Source organism: Silene latifolia, chromosome 9, assembly GCF_048544455.1.
Source record: "Silene latifolia isolate original U9 population chromosome 9, ASM4854445v1, whole genome shotgun sequence".
NCBI lineage: Eukaryota > Viridiplantae > Streptophyta > Magnoliopsida > Caryophyllales > Caryophyllaceae > Silene > Silene latifolia.
In genome coordinates this window covers 67,236,137-67,253,323 of record NC_133534.1, presented here as the reverse complement: position 1 = coordinate 67,253,323, position 17,187 = coordinate 67,236,137, and the positions used below count along the sequence as shown (strand labels likewise).

General features: G+C 43.9%; 1 non-coding gene across 1 annotated transcript; it reads right to left on the bottom strand.

The window, feature by feature from the left end:
- Window positions 1-16,810: 16,810 nt before the first annotated feature.
- LOC141603565 (small nucleolar RNA R71) lies at window positions 16,811-16,916 on the bottom strand. Its single transcript, XR_012525431.1, has one exon. It is a non-coding gene; the product is annotated as a small nucleolar RNA R71 (small nucleolar RNA).
- Between the last annotated feature and the right edge of the window lie 271 nt (window positions 16,917-17,187).

Sequence of the window (17,187 nt, the reverse complement as noted above, 5' to 3'; positions counted from 1 at the left end):
ACATGAAGGATATTCTTACCAAGAAGAAATCCATCCGAAATTTGGAGACTATTGCCTTTACCAAAGTGAGTAGTGCTATTCTTCAAGGGAGTTCCCGTCCATAGCTCAAAGATCCGGGAAGTTTTTCTATCCCATGTACCAATTGCGACACTACAATCAACAAAGCATTATGCGATCTTGGAGCAAGTGTAAGTGTCATGCCATACTCGGTATGTAAGAGGCTAGGAATGGGAGAGCTGAAATGCACCAACATCACTCTTCAAATGGCGGATTGATCAACAAAGATACCTTTAGGGGTATGGGAGGATGTGCCCGTGAGAATTGGCAAATTTTTCATCCCGGTAGACTTTGTCATTGTAGACATGGAAGAGGACTCCAACATTTATATCATCTTAGGAAGACCTTTCTTGCATACCGCCTTACCATAATCGATGTGAAACATGGAGAGCTCACACTTGAAGTAGGGGACAAGACAATCACTTTCAATCTTGACAAAACAATGAGAGCCCCCCGATTACGTGAGCCATGCTTCATGGTCGATCACTATAGCCAAGAAAGTGATAGGAAGAAGTTAGAATCTCTATGCAAAGATCAAACCATGGGTAAAGAAACATCACCCATATAGAAGGAGAAAGTGGATGACCTTCAAGTAGCTCTATTCGGAGAGCATGGAATTTTCAACAACAATGAGAGCTTGAATAGCTCACCCATCTTGACAAGTAATAAAGAAGGCCTCAATGGCCATGATAACAAGAAAGGAGAGTTGCTCTTGTCAACTCATGACATCATTGGGGTATAAGCTAGTGAAGTTTGTGGTCTATAGGACGATGAATTGGAAGGATTAGTCAATCCTATATTGGAAATGCCATGACCTTAGATCAGGGTTTTGTAGATCCTTGTGATCACATTGACTTGGATGACTACAATAATGAAGAAAACAATGCACAAAGATCTATGCAAAATATTTATCATGAAAATGAGAAAGCCTTCGACTACTTCTACAAGGTGTTGAGCAACATAAACAACACCTTGGCTTTGACCCCTTGATACCTCTCACAATAAGGAGAGTTTGGTGGATTCCTCCCTAAACCACCATTTATAAATATTATAACCCCTTAACTAGCATTTCATTTCCTTTATTGCATCTTTTTCATTTTTTTGGATTTGTATTTTTCTGCTTTGATACTAGATTTTTCACATGAGAGCAAGTGAGGGAGGTATTTTAACGTGTTTTGATATGTAGTGTTTGATCAAGTGTGGGGATGGCAAATGCCTAGGCTAACCAAGCCTTTTAGTGCAACCCACAACATTTAACAAGGAAAGTAAGAAGGAATGACACGTGAAGAGGAATCCCCAGAAGCAGACCAAAGCTCGTGGGAGCTGAGGCCAATCCGACCGTCTCCAGGCACAATCCGCGTGTCCTGGCCTTAGGACGTGGGAGCTGGGAAACTTTAATTTATGGGAGACGTCCTGTAATAAAATATGCGCAAGCCAACATCAGGACGCTCATCCCCAACATCAGGACGCTCGTCTTGAAATCAATCCGCGGGTCCTGGAAAGTTCCAAACTTCTGAAATTTTGCTGTAAGAAAATCTGCACGTCCCAGACTCAATCCGAGCGTCTCACCAGAAATCTGCTCGAGCTGAAACAAATCCGCTTGTCTCAGCGCTGCTTTGTTAATTCAGGATGTCGTGTAAGATGATCCTCGCGTACCGACTATGATCCGAGCGTCCCAGGCCTGATACTCAAACAAAACACGGGACACCCTTCTTCCCAATTCATTTCCATCTTTCAAAAACATAAACACATACATTTTTCCCACACTACAACCCCCAATCCCCTCAATCAAAAACATCAATTTCTCAACAAAATTCACCACAATCCAAACAACACTTGCTCAAAACAAGATCAAATCACTCCTTCATAAAAAAAAGACCATCTAAACATCAATTTTCTCACAAATTGAATCAATTTTCTAGGGTTTGGACAAAATTTCGAAAATCATAAATTGATTAAGGAATTGATTGAAGTTTGAAGAGGCAAGGAACATTCAAGAAACATCTTGGTTTGTTGATACCAATTTAAGAAGGAGTATACAATGGCAAGAACCAAAGGCGGAACCAAGGCACCCAAAACTCAAAATTCATCAAAGAGGCAACAAGCTTTTCTTGCATCTAAGGCTTTGGTAGTAACCCAACTAAGGGAGGAAGTCCAAGTAACCATCAATCCTACTGAGGAAGCTACCACATCTACTCCGGTTGTAGAACAATTGTCATATTTCCGGAGGTAACTTTCTTAACCGATAAGCATAGGATTGCATTTTTATCCATTGCCAAAAAGACTATTGTGGCTACCAAGTTTATTTGTCAAGATGCCTTGCGAAAATTGGGTGTACTTGAGCGAACTAGAGCATTTTTCGAGTCCATGGGGTTAATAAACCTCTTTGAAATGGATGAATTGACTTACCCCTCATTGACCATGGAGTTCATAAGCTCCGTGAGGGTATATAAGATAGAGACTCAAAATTATGTTGAATTCCGTCTTGAGAACAAGAGTAGAAGAATGACTAAGGGTGAGTTTGGTAAAGTGTTTGGTCTTATGCGATATGATCAATTTGAGAAAAAGCCTTTGAAGTGTGATGCTGCACCCCTTTGGAAAGCTATAACAGGTCGAAAATTTTATTCCTTCCGGGAGTGCCATGCTTTATATGTTCACCATCCGGGAATAAGAGTTTGACACAAATTCGTGGCAAATACCTTCATTGCTAGGAAAGGCACCAACCACTTCATCGAGCTTGATTTTGTCTACCTTAAGTCCTTCATGAATATCAATGGGAAGTTCACCAAAAAGTAAAACATTCTTCAACTATTGCTTGATCGGTGGCTTAAGACTGATAATGGAAAAGTATGGGCATGGGCCCACCTGCGAATGCCCAGCCGATCTGTGGACACGACAGCGGTCTTTTTGAAAGCCACGCTCGGCGGCGTAAGGAATGCTTTCGACCGGATCGTTTTAGATCGGTCGGTTTTGTCTCGGCAAGGGTCTCGAAATGATGCAAGAGATGTTCGGAGTCGCCACCAAGCATTTGTGGGATGCTTGGAACCCGTTCGAATCCACTTTATACCTAGATCAACCAAGGCAAAAAGCGGTGTTTGACATAGGTACTAAAGATAAGGAATCGTCCCTCTTTAGCATCATATCTCTAGAATGACTCTCGTACGCCCTGGATAAGGTCATCCACTATCCAAAGTTTCTGAGTAAGAGGTGAAGGTACGTATTGGGAAGCCCTTTAATCGGACACCCAATCCCGCCTGCGGCAGCGGCCTCTACTGATCGATCTTGGTTGGTTAAATGGAAAAGTTGATAAAACGGGTAAATGCATGAATGCTCATTCACGAGTTTAAACCTAACATGTGAGCTTTCTATGTCGGTTGTTTAATCCAAGTATCAAGTATTTGATGTCGAGTTGGATTTAATGTTGATTTGCATGCAAGACAGAAATTAAACATCCATTTACCGACTTATGTTTATGGTGCGTAACGTGATCCATTTGTCTTGATAAGGCATTTTGCAAATATGATGTAAAATAGGCAGATTTCTCATCTGATCCATCCTGTATTCGGGTTAACCGAACTCGGGATCGTCCTAGACAAATGCTAGAAGGAAACAGACCCTGCATCAGGCAGCCAAAAGAAGTGCGAGCCATCAGGCGATGCAAGCAAGTCTGCCCTGCTTTGAAAATGGAAACAAGGGTGGCCTGTTTAGGCGCGGGTCAACAGACGATGGAAGAACGTCTTCTGACCATTGAAAAAGTTCGTAAAATGTATTGAAAAGTGGGTTTTTAAACCCGTCTTGATTTGAAAACACCGTTTAGGCCGCTTTTGTGTTGATATGAAGAACGAGACTCGAATATTCGTCATTGTTTTGACAATATTCGATGTCGGGTTCGGTTTTGGAAGCTTGACATGAATAGTTTTGCAAATGATTATGAGCTAATTGTTTTAAGTTCATTTGTTTATAATTAGTCAATGTTCATCACCGTACTCGGGTTAAAATATGACATGGTATGTAGAACCAAGGACGATTTTGTGTTTATGACTAATACATTTGTTTTTAAAATGTAAAGAAATGAGAAAGGTTTTAAAATACCTTTCAAAATGTAAAGAAATGAAATAAAAGATTTTAAAATACCTTTTAAAATGCAATTAACCAAATATTATCACTGAAAGACGGATTAACCCGTCATGGTATTAGGAACCAAGGGTGAAAATGTTTTATGGTTAAAAATTTGTCATAAAAATGGTTTGAAATATTTGAAATGGTAAAAACCGATCACAAATATGAAATGAAAATAAAGGGGAAGAAGAGACCAAACACAGCTGGATTTAAGGTTGAGAGGGGCTTTAGGCGCGAGCCTGGCTGCTACACAAGCAACCCCTGCCTCAACCAAAAATCCGGTTTTGGCTCATTTATCCCATATTTAGACCATGTTATGCATGTTTTAGCATGTTATAGTCATGAAACAAATGAAAAACATGATAGAAGAAGATTTTTACACTCTCATACTTACATGCTAGGCTTGAGATGAGAAATCGACGATAGTGTATCAACTTGTTTGGTCGGAAAACTCGGTTTGAAAACCGTTTTAGCAATGTAAAAAAGTGTTTTTAGTTTAGTCATTGTGTAGTGGTCGAGATGATCGGTCAAGTGATTTAATGCATGATGACGGTACCAAACAATATGTAAGGCTTGTGTTTATGATCGGTAGGTCGTAAACACGTGTCAGTTTGTGACTTGAGAAGTCTAGTATAGAATTTTAAGAGAGAGGTGAGGGGGAGGACGCTCGCGTAACTCTCAAATGGTGGCATTTGAGGGGTATTTATAGGAAAATGAGTGGTTGTGTGCGTTTTGAGCGACGTGACCGCATGGGCTGCTCGAAGAGGCGCAAGCCATTTCGCACGTCTTTGAGGTGTCTTGTCACTTTCACGCAAGTGTAATCATGATTTGTTCTATCCTAGGTTTTGGATGAACTTGATTTGTACTTGACCACTAAGGATTCCGGGAAACCTTAACATGGAAGTATTTGTAAAGTTTATTTTTTGTGTTTGACTCGGTTTGACTCGTTGTTGAAGTCGGGATTTGAATTTTGAGTCGGTTTTTGGTCCGGTGTCTGTTTTGACTCTAATTAGTGTCATTGTGACCCCATTGTCATGCATTAAACACTCCAGGTACGTTTGAAAAGTTTTGAAAAGTTTTATTTTCAAAATCGATTTATGTTTTCCGAAGTATAGTTATACAAAACTGTCGATCAAACGCTGCGATTCCTAAGCATGTTGTAGTCCGATAATCATCGGGTGTTTATTGGAGTCTCAACAGATACTGGGTATCTACAGAGCCCCCACTTTGACTGAGGCTTGGACAGGGCGAAATTCAAAGCATAGCCCCCAGTTCAATCAATGATTACAACCTGGAGACCGAAGCGACGTCGAGGCGGCTCGAAAGGATTCGGGCCAAGGACATGCCCTCGGGAAGGGCGACGCCAAGGCGAATCGAGGGTAGAGCCAAGGGCCTATCGTCGGGAACTGTTTAGAGTCTGTCGACTATCCGTGCGGGTTGTTTGAAGTCCATTAGACTACGTATAAAGGCTCGCCAGCCATAGGAAGGAGTCATACCTGAGGCATCTTCGGGATATATCCTTGAGTCATTTTTTGTTTGTGGACAAAAGCTCGCCAGCCGTGTTGTGGATATGAAATGGCTCGCCAGCCGCGGTGCATACATGAAAGGGGCTCGCCAGCCGCAATGCGTATATGAAAGGGGCTTGCCAGCCGCGGTGCGTATATGAAAGGGGCTCGCCAGCCGCAGTGCATATATGAAAGGGGCTCGCCAGCCGCGGTGGGAACATGAAAGGGGCTCGCCAGCCGCGGTGCGTACATGAAAGGGGCTCGCCAGCCGCGGTGTGTATATGAAGGGCCCGCCAGCCGCGGTGAATGTGCGTTGTGAGGCTCGCCAGCCATATCGAATGTACGTGGTAAGGCCCACCAACCATATTGAATGTGCGTTGTAAGGCTCGTCAGCGATATTGAATGTGCGTTATAAGGCTCGCCACCCATATTGAATGTGCGTTGTAAGACTCGCCAGTCATATTGAATGTCGATTGATCGACTGCGGGAAATAGCCGCGTTGGGTGGGTCTATTTCGAGAAGTTGTTCAAATTAGTGGGCTTCGTGAGGAAGCCTCCGATATCCTGTTGGGGAATTTTGGTGTTTTGTATTGAATGTTTATGGTGCTGGAAAGGGACAGGTTTGTGAGCCTGGCCCCTGTGGTCGGCGGTGATTTCGAATTTTGAAGAGAGATAACAATTTTTATTGCCGTTTGTTTTAGATTTACGAATGTTGTTGAAAATCTTGTGAGAATAGCGGATTTGAATTCCGCTATTGATTTTGTATTTGAAAGATGACGGTTTTTAATGCCGTCGTCGAATTTTGTGAGAATAGCGGGTTTGAATTTTGCTATTATTTTTGAGAAGTGACGGTTTTTACTGCCATCGTTGATATTTTGAGAAAATAGCGATTTTTGAATTCACTATTATTGCTTTTTTTGTTTGAAATGACGGTTTTTATTGCCGTAGTTGAAAATTTGAGGAAATAGTGAATTTTAAATTTCACTATTATTGTTGTTTTTTTTGTAATGACGGTTTTTATTGCCGTCGTTGAAAATTTGAGGAAATAGTGAATTTGAATTTCACTATTATTGTGTTTGTATTTGAAATGACGGTTTTTATTGCCGTTGTTGGAAATTTTTAAATTGGTGCGAGAAATTGGGTTAAAGCCCAAAATCTCGCTGAATGAGTTAAGGAGCACCTCATTGAGGCGCGAGTCTTGCTGCGAAGTAAGGGAGCTTCCCTTTTTTCTGTAAAAAGACGCGAGAATGGGAAGCTCCCCATTCTCACTTCGTCTTCTTCATAAACACAAAAAACCCGAGAAAAAGACGCCATTTTCGACCTCATCTCAGGGTATGTAAATCCTCTTGAATCCATTCGAATTTGTTTGTCTTTTTGTTGATTGAATTAGGGCGAAACCCTAAACCCTCAAAAATCGAATTGGGCGTTTTTTATTTGGCCATTTTCGAGTGAAATTGATCATTGCATTAGATTATAAACCTGTTTCGGAGTATAGGGGTGCTTTTAGTTTGTATTTTGGTCCCCGTTCCCGCTCCCTATGCTCGAAAACGTGAATGAGACGATAAAACCGTCTTATTTCACATTGTCAAGTTTGTTTGCTTGAGTTGTGTGCCCCACTAAGTTGTATTGTAGTTGGGGTAGACCGTGTTTGACACGTTGAACCTTTGTTGGGGTATAGTGGGCAAAATTGGGGTTTTTGCCTTTTGCGACGGTCTTATGTCTGTCGAAATGAGCATCTGTTTGAGCTCAAATTAAGTCAGTTTGTCTTCAAATGGACCATATTGGTAGTTTAGGTCCCTTTGAGTTGTGAATAAATCACGTTGCTCCGTCGTGGTCTTATTTTGAAATTTTGACCTGTTTGTGTTCGAATTGGCGCAAAACTCCCTTTTCGATATGTGAAAAATACCCCATTGCGTCGGGAAGATTTTTTGCTTGTTGAAAGACCTTGTTTGGGTCTTGAGGTGTTGGGTGATTTTTTGAAATTTTTGTTGTTGTTTTGACTCGTCTTTTGCTTGAAAAGATGGGCGAGTCGTTTTTTGTGCGGTTTTTGTGAATTGTTTTGTTTTTTGTTTCCGTTGGTTGGTTTGGGCGGGCTTGCCTTTGTTCTATTTTGCAGGTTTTTTTTGGATTTGTGCATCTTGTGCCGTCTTAATGCCAAAATTTTGGCTGACGCTTTTGTTTTGTCCCGATTGCAGGGGAGTGTTCGGGGCCTACCGGGTCCATTGCTGAGACCTTAGAGGTCTTGTTAGGGACTGGGCCAGTTAGTACTCCGGCTAGTGCACCTGAGGTGGTAGTAGAGGACGTTTCCGAGAAGGAGGAGACCGCCGAGGCAGTTGCCAGGGCTAAGGGAGCTGTTGAGGTTCGTGAGGGGCCCGTTGTTGGGGCTGCTGGTGCTGAGGAAGCCACTAGGGTTCGAGAGGAGCCCGTTGTTGAGGCTGCTGGTGTTGAGAGGGCTCAGACAGGGTATGAGGTTGGTACCTCCGGGAGGAGGGTTAGTACTGTTAGGAGGAGGGGTCCTCGGCCGACTAGACGGGAGCTTCAGGACGTCGTTAGGGTCGTTGAGAGGCTTCCTCCCCGTTGTGTGGAGTTTCGCGGGTTGAAGAGACGGAGAGAAAAGACGGTTGAGGACGACGCTCACGTCGCGGGTTGGGAGGCTAAACAGGTTACAGCTCCGCGGGGGCTGAACCTGCGGGCGGCGCTTGCTTGGGTTGAGGGTTTTGACGGTAGCCAGTTGTTGTTGCGGCAAGACACCCACCTCTCCTACCGTGCACACGAGGGCCTCGTATGTTTTGCCGTTTTGTCGAGCTTTTGCTGTTTTTGTCGTTTCAGACCTGAATAGGTGTTCTGACATTATTTGTTTCCCAATTTCAGGAGATTGCTACCATTAGGACTTTCTCAAGCTTCTCCACTTGTCTGGGCTTCTACGACGTTATCCGGGCCGGTACGATAGCGTTGATAGAGAGGTCGGCTTTGGTGCCGTTGGTGGTTGCTTGGCGGGATATTCACAGGGCTTCGATTAGGTCGAACCTGTGACTTATCCGCGCCATGTTGGACCGTTACTGGGACACGACGTCGTCGTTCCACATGGATGGAGAGGTCAATGTGACCTTGGAGGACTTTTCCATGATATCGAGCCTCCCCTGTGGCGAGACGCCCGCTGAGTTCTCGGAGACGCCGGAGAGAGTGTCTTCCCCTGCGGTTACGGGTTTGAGCGGCAGTGTTTTGTCCGCACCCTCTAACATCACTCCTTACTTGATCGCGAACATGTATGTGAGGGATCACTTCAGGGGGAGAGCGGTGGGCTACGCTCAGGCGCCGTTGGCGAGTCCGGAGACCGAGGCTGAGGCTGACGCGCAGGAGGCGGGGCTGTGGTTGTGGTACTTCATGGGTACCACGTACTTTGGTGACAAGGGTGAGCGCTTGTCGACCAAGGTGCTTCCCCTCCTTGCTAACCTGGACTCTTTAGGTCAGTTTGACTGGGTTACGCCAGCTTTGGCGAGTTTTACCCGGTACTTGCACGCTGCGGTGCGTCCGGAGGTGATGGGGGATGGCAGTTCTCCCGCTTTGGTTGATCCCGGCCTCATCTTGGAGGTACGACCATTTTTGCGGTTTTTTGTTGAGTTTGATTTTGATTTTGATTCTGATTTATGGTTTTATTTTGGCAATTTTTGAAAAATTGGTTGATTTGTGTTTGCTGTGTTTTGTTACAGGCTTGGTGGTACGCTTACTTCGTTCCTCTGCGCCTGAGGGTGACTGGTGGCGTTCCTTCGGCTTACCCTGCCGTGAGGACTTGGACGGTGGCCCAGACGAAGTCGACCAAGTCGACATACGAGGACTGCAGGCGTCGGGTGAACGCCCTCCGAGTTGCTGACGTAAGTTGTTGTCTCTTACCTCTTTGGTTTTTGTAGAAACGGATAGAGATAGGATGACTAGGTAGTCTAGAAAGCCCCCAATTAGTTGATTAGCCCTTTTTCAAGCGCAGTTTGTTGGGTGGCCTTGGAAGCACTACACAGGTGTGCCGATCGCTGTCAGGGAGCGTTTACGACCTCGCAGCTCCCAGCGTTTGTACCTCGAGACGGGGATCGAGCTGGTTTGGTGGCTGGGCGAGCGTTTAGCTCGTCGGTGTTTTAGTGACACCTTCGTGGTGCCAGTCAATCCGCCTAGAGTGTTGTTCTAGGAGTCGACACCCGGTGAGGTTGAGGAGCACCTTCACGTTCACGGAGGTGAGAAGCTGTTGCTACGGGAGGTAGACTACAACACCTTCGGGTTGCCGAGGCTTGCTTGGTACCCGATTGAGGTATGTTTTTCCTCTGTTCTTTGTTTTCATTGCCTCTTTTTGATAGAAGGGTTTGTTACCTTCGATGTGGATCCATATTGTAGGGGGTAGATGCACTGATGAGGACCCAACCCCCAGTTTTCCCGACACAGACCACCTTCCAGGGGCCGGGTGGTGAGGAGCTACAGCTGCACCTGCCAGAGCCCGCGGTCACTGAGGTGACCAATGCTGGCATGGAGTGGAGGTTGACTGTTCTGAGGGTGAGTTCCTGACTTGAAAGCTCCTCCTCATTTATTTTTTGCCTTTCATTGTATTGAAGGACCTTCTTGGTTTTAGGTGTCGACCGCTAGTCATCAGGCTTTGTGGCAGATGGCTAACCGGTGGAGGGCACTTGCTGGTGACCTGGGTGCGAGGGAGTCTTGACTCGCACAGGTACTTTTTGTAGGTGTTTTTGTGTATTTTTGTGTTGCATTTCACGTTTTTAGATCTCAATGATCTGTATTGTGTTTTGCAGGGTAATGCGGATCCGACGGAGCTTGCTCGGGTCCATGTTGTGTTGGACGCAGCGAGGTCGACGATTCAGGCCCAGGGGTTGTGAATCACTAGTCGGGACCAGGATTTGAGGCGTCGCGAGGACGGGTTGCGGAGCCGAGATGCGGAGATTGCCTCTCTCAGGGCTCAGTTAGCTGCGGCGGAGGAGCTTCGCATCACGATGGAGTACGAGACGTTGGAGAGTTCTCCGGAGAGGGGGCCCGAGCAGGAGGTGGTGTCTTCCTTGCCCGCGACTCCTTGTGAGACCGTGACTGGTCCGACGGGAGGTGCTGAGTTGCTGTAGTTGTCTGTCCGTGTTTTGGACTCTTGTTCGTACATATTTACATTTTGCGTGAGCCGGTTTGTATATATTTATTTTTGGATTGTGGTTTATTTGTGTTTTTGGCTTTTTTTGTGTTGTGTTTCGGAAAAGCGTTGTTGGCTGTTAGTTCCCTTTGCTTCGCACTAGTTCCTGCATCGTTAGTGTAGAAAACAGGCAACAGATAGCACGTACATAAAAATGTAAACACGTAAAATCACTTGATAAAAAAACTTCAATATAACCGCGATGACTCAAAGTTAAAATTGAAATTTAAAATGATATTTTGAAAATTCCGCGACGGGTCGTCCTGTTTGGACTTCTCAAAATGAAAATGATTTGAAATTTTACGCAATTAACTCGTGTTTTGAATTAAATTGCATCGAATTTTGCTGGAATTGATTTGTAACTCGAAAAACTAAAACTCAAACCGTCACGGATGAATTTTAAAATGGATTTTCGCGAGCGTATTTGATTTGATTTTTGTGAGATCTAGACTCGGATTTGCAAGAGCTTGAATTTTTGAGGAAAATTGACGTCGTGTTATCAATTTTCGAATTTTGTGGAAAATGTGAAAAAAGCGAAAAAATTTCGGAATTTTCGACTGACATGGAAACGATCCGTCGAGGATTGGGGCGACTAGGCCTCCCCCCCTAAAAAAAGAAGAGAAAAACCCGTATGTTTAAAGTTGCGTCATGGAAACCGTGTTGAATTTCGTAAAACGCGAAAACAAGGAAATGTGAGTGTGAGAAAACACAAAACATCCTGGATAGGCCCGAAGAGGCGCGAGTCCTGTGGCGAGAGGTTTGATGTGTCAGGAAGAAACACAACTTGAAAGAGACAATTCAAGGTGCGGATCCTGAGGAGCAGCCCAAAGAGTTGCGAGGCCACCAACGATAGAAGTCAGCTTCCCCTTTTTTCAGAAAAACGCGCTGATTGTTTTGTATAAATAAGGACGTTTGTGCTTCATTGTTTCATCACTCGAAACACGAAAAACATCTCCACAAAACCTTTTCTTCTTCTTCCACAAAATTATTCATGGACGCTTTCGAAAGTGGGTTGCGACAATGGTGTCGGGATTTGTCACCTCCCGAAAAGTATCAACTCATTTGTATGGGAGTTGGTCAATTGTTGGTGCTCCACCAAGTCAAGGTGCAATCCTCGTTTCTCGAAGCATGCTCTCGGTTTTGGGATTCGAAACATCACGTTTTCGTTTTCCCAAAAGGTGAAATTTGTCCTCTTGCCGAAGAGGTAGGTGCCATTGGTGGGTGGCCGGGTTGTGTTTTGGTCCTTCCCCCGACGCGGTTGTGTTATAAGGAGAAGTTCCGTTCAATGTCGGGCTTGTCAACAAGTCAAGTCAACTTTCTCCTTGCTCCTCATGGTGTGGATATGTTGGCTCTTGTCAACATTTTCTCAAACCGGTTGGATGTCAATGTTTCGGAGGTGTCTAGGATAAGGGCTCTTGCCTTTTGCCTAGTGCATGCATACCTCTTTGTTGATGCTTTGAATAAGGAGGGTTCAAAATGCTATGGTAGTATGACCCTTGTGCATGTGGTTGAGTAAATGGAGCATGGTAGAGATCCCTCATGGTTGGTACTTGGCGAGATCATCGAAGCTTTGGACAAGAAGGGCTCTTGTGGAGAAGCTCCCTTGTTTGGATCTCCACGAATCCTCCAAGTGTGGCTAATGGAGAGGCTAAGGTATGTAGAGCCTCCGGCCGATTCTTCTTCTTATTCATTCCGTCACCTTACTATGAGGAAGAAATTTTACTCGGATAGTTTTGCATCCACCGAGGCCTACTGGACCTCAAGATTGGTGGATGAGGGTGGTCCTTATATCCGTTGGGTGGTGCCATGGTGGCACTAGAGTCCTTCGCGGGGTTGCCCGCTTCGGTTGCTAGTCCTCGCTCTTTGATGGTGGTGGGTTTGAAGGTTTTTTCCTTCATTTACACCGAAAGTCTCATGAGGCAAATGGGGCGTCAACAAAAGGTGCCCGCTCAAGATACTCTCGTCCAAGAGAGTGTTTTTCGGAACTCCGAGATCGTCGAGGTCTTCGAAAGATGGTGGGCCACTCGCCGATTTGGGAAGGTACCAAACCCTGTTGCCACGACATGGGTGACTCCCGCTTATGTCAAGTGGTCAAGATCTCGTAAGGACGAGGTTGTTGATTTGAACTTTGAAGTATAAATACGTTGGCAAGGCCAACCGTGCCTTCTTTGATGACTTTGTTGATGGAGCTAGGCCGGATGTGATGAGGCCACTAAAGAGGAGATGCTCGGGTCCGAAAGAGGTAGGGGGCCGTGTATGGGTCGTCTTGGACCGATTATGGGGTCATGCAAGAGACCGAAGGCCATCGCCGTTGTAGATCCGTTGAGGATCGGTTCCGAAGAGAAAGTTCATGCTAGGCGCGCTAACAAGAAGAACAAGGGGAAGATGTACCCCGAGGGAAAAGGCAAAGGTAGAATGAAGATCTCTATTACCCATTACCCATTTTATTATTATGTTGTATTAGTGTTGTGATTTTTATTATGTTGTACTAGCTTTGTATTGTGTGTTTAGTGCTAGTTTTACTATATGAGGTGTCTTAGTCGACACCTTAGCTTTGACAAGTTGTAGACTTGTTGAGCTTTATTTGTTGTCGAATTTGTAATCCTTCTCATTATTAATTAAATAAGAAGATTGCTTGTGTTGAATGACATTGTGAACACTTGTTTCTTCCATCCATTTGGTAAAGGAAATTCGGCTTGAATTATCCTAAACATTGCACTTGGGAAATGGGATTTTTGTGGGAAGGGAGAAAGGCTTTTTTTTTGTATTTTTGTTGGAAAGGGAATGTCTTTTCCTCTTCCTCAGTTTTTTGACGTTGATATGGGTGAGTTTTTTTTTTTATGTGGGGATTTTTTTTTATTATGGGGATGGTTGTATCCTTCTTGTGTAAGAAAGGACTGCCTACGTATCCACCTGAAAAGGTGAAATCAAACCATGATCGTAGTTCGAAATATTTTGTAAATTTATTTGGGTTTTATGGTTGTATCCCTCTTGTGTAAGGAAGGACTGCCTACGTATCCACCTGAAAAGATGAAATCAAACCATGATCGTAGTTCCGGTGTTTTTGTTTTGAGTGAAAATGGATGTTGTCTTTGACAGATCAAAGGACATTTGAAATGGGGCAAGGTGCCGCAACTTAGACTCGATAAAACATGCAATTTCAAATCAGAACGCGTTGAGGAACTTAACTTGAAAGGCATATGGTGGTCGCTAGTTGCAAAACTAGGGTGAGGCTGTTGGTCGCTAGTGTTCAAGGGTAGTATTTCTTGAGTTGGCCTTGGTTGGTCGGGTTTGAAATAAAATCCTCCCCCTCGGATCAACGGGTCGAACCGACTTGAGGACCAAGTCGCCTTCTTTGATGTTCCTGGGTTTAACCTTTTTGTTGAATGCCAGTTGTATACGTCATTGGTATAGCTGGACGTTGTGCAAGGCGTTGAGTCGCCGTTGGTTTAGAAGCGTGAGTTGTTCGAACCTTCGACGGGTCTATTCCGCCTCAGGAACCTGGCTCTCCAGTAGGATGCGTAGAGATGGGACGTCCAACTCTACCGGCTGAACCGCCTCCATACCATATGCTAGGTAGAAGGTTGTGGCTCCTGTGGGTTGATACGTGCATTTTGTATAGTCTTTTTAGCCTATTTTAGCACGTATTTCCATGTACTTTTGTACTATTTATATTGCATTATGCCCCGAATTGGCTACTTTGGTTCCTTTTGTCCGTTTTGTAGGGATGAACGTGAAAGTAGTGGAATCGTACCATTTTCGTCCTACTTTGCATGTATTTTGAGGAGACGGGATTTTTCAGAGCGAGATCTTGCATTGGGATGCGTGAAGGCGCATTTTGTATAGTCTTTTTAGCCTATTTTAGCACGTATTTCCATGTGCTTTTGTACTGTTTATATTGCATTATGCCCCGAATTGGCTACTTTGGTTCGTTTTGTCCGTTTTGTAGGGATGAACGTAAAAGTAGTGGAATCGTACCATTTTCGTCCTACTTTGCATCTATTTTGAGAAGACGGGATTTTTCAGAGCGAGATCTTGCATTGGGATGCGTGATGGAATGGTCTACGAAGTAGTCGATTACGAGTTTGGAGCTGTTCAGAGGAAGAACACTCGATCGAGCCCGTTTATTGGTCGATCGACTGGTTTTTGTGGCTGAGTTAGTCGATCGAGTGGTTTGTTTTCCTCGATCGACAGTGTTGGAATTGGGGGTTACTCGATCGAGTAGTATTTCTACTCGATCGAGTGGATTGCTTGGAGAAGTACTCGATCGAGCTGTTTCAAACTGCTCGATCAAGTGGTTTGGTCTTTAATGGGCTTTAATTAGTCCGTGAACTTATTCTTAGCTTATGGACTTAGCCTTTTTCTATTTAAACGCACAATAATTAGGTCATTAGCATCTTATCATCTATTTTCATCTAGGGACTACGTTTACTGCTTTATACTTTCTTCTCCCAAAACTCTCTACTGTAACTTTACTTTCGGATTATTTCTCGCTCGGATTTAGTTGTTCTTTACGCCGGATTCTTGTGATTGTAATCTATCTCTCTTCTTTAGTATTAATCTTTCGTTTATTTACTTTAATTACTTGTTTTGTTCTCTTTAATTTCTGCCCTAATTCATTTATGCACATTTATTATTGTTTTATCATGTTTAATATTAGTTATTTCGCTGTTATTAGTCTTGACAATATTAATAGCATGAGTAGCTAAATCATTTCATGTTAGGATTAGGGGATCTACGGTAGAAATGTGACGATGTAGTGAATAGGTTAGATGAATTATTTGTGAGACTCTGTCCCCAAAGCAATATAACTGTATTTACCGACTTAGTTGAGTGCACGCTTCTGAGTCACCCTTTAATCTGGTTAAATTTAATCCTGAATCGGAAGATTGGATTAAATAGACCTGCTATGAACAGTAGACTACCATGACGAGGACGGAAGTTAAGTTAGTGGGAATCTAGGATAGAAAGTGGACCGGAAGGACCTTTCCATATCCGTCTCACAGTAATTTATCTAGACTATTTGCAGGTGAGTCACTAGACTACCGTACTGAACCGAAATCCTGACATGTCCATTCTTTATTGATAGTTTATCTCTATTTTCTGCCTTCACTGCTCTTTCCTTGCTTCTCTTTCTTTTACACTTTTTAGTTTAGAAAATAAAAAAAAAACCTCATTTTATGACCAAATAGACGGACTTCCTTAGCTATATAGTTAGTTTAGTTAGTTATTTTTTATAGGTATACGACTGCCCTGTCAAATTTTGGCGCCGTTGCCGGGGAGGCAATTGCCCTATCTTTTTTTTTGTTTCGTTTATTTTATCCGTCTCAGGGAATTCTTATTCCTTGAGACAGTTCTTATTTATTTTCTTTCAGTGTTGTGTATGCCCAGGTCAAACAGGTTGGAGTTAGTTTCAGCTGATTCTGAGCCAGTGAGACTGTTCAGGCATAGACTCCGTCTGCAAAGACAATCACGAAAGGAAGACTAGAGTACTTTCGAACCCGAGCTGCAACATTTCCTATTTACACAAGATCAATCTTTAGTAGAAGATAATCTCAGTTCTGTAAACCAACCAGTAAAGATGCCGAATATTGCAAGTCATTCGGAGCCTAAAGAATCATCTATTCCCAAGGGCTTCAATCTCCAGACTGAGGATGGGAATACTTTTGACATCCGTCCATCCTATATTAATCTGGTGGAGAGAAATCTCTTTAGAGGTGTGGCAGGTGAAGACCTGAGGAAGAATATGCAGGTCTTTACGGACTACTGTTCTACTATCGCCGCCACAATGGGGGTAACTCAAGACAAGATTAAGGAGGTACTGTTTCCTTTTTCTTTGACTGACTCAGCCAGGGAGTGGCTGACTGACTTGGACCGTACGGCCGCAGGGATCATAGTCTGGGAGACCCTTGCTCTTCATTTTTATAAGAGATATTTCCCTCTGCAGTGCACCAATCAGCTGAGGGAAAAGATCACTAGTTTCAAGCAAGCACCTGATGAGACTTTCTATGAAGCTTGGTGTCGGTTCAAGAGGTTGGTGAGGTCTCTTCCTCACCATGGTTTTAATTCATGGTTTTTATCCAATCAGTTCTACAATGGGTTGTATGATGACCACAGAGCTATATTTGACGCATCATCCAACGGAAGATTCCAAAAGAATACTGATGAAGATAAGGGTTGGGCCATTATTGAGGAAATGGCGACCCATTGTGCCGAGTACGGGAACCCGAGGGACGGTATTCGAACAGTTCATGCGGTCGACAAGGCAGTCGTGGCTCAACTGGAATCCATGAATGCTCGTTTTAATAAATTGGAGCTGCATTCTGCTGGGAAG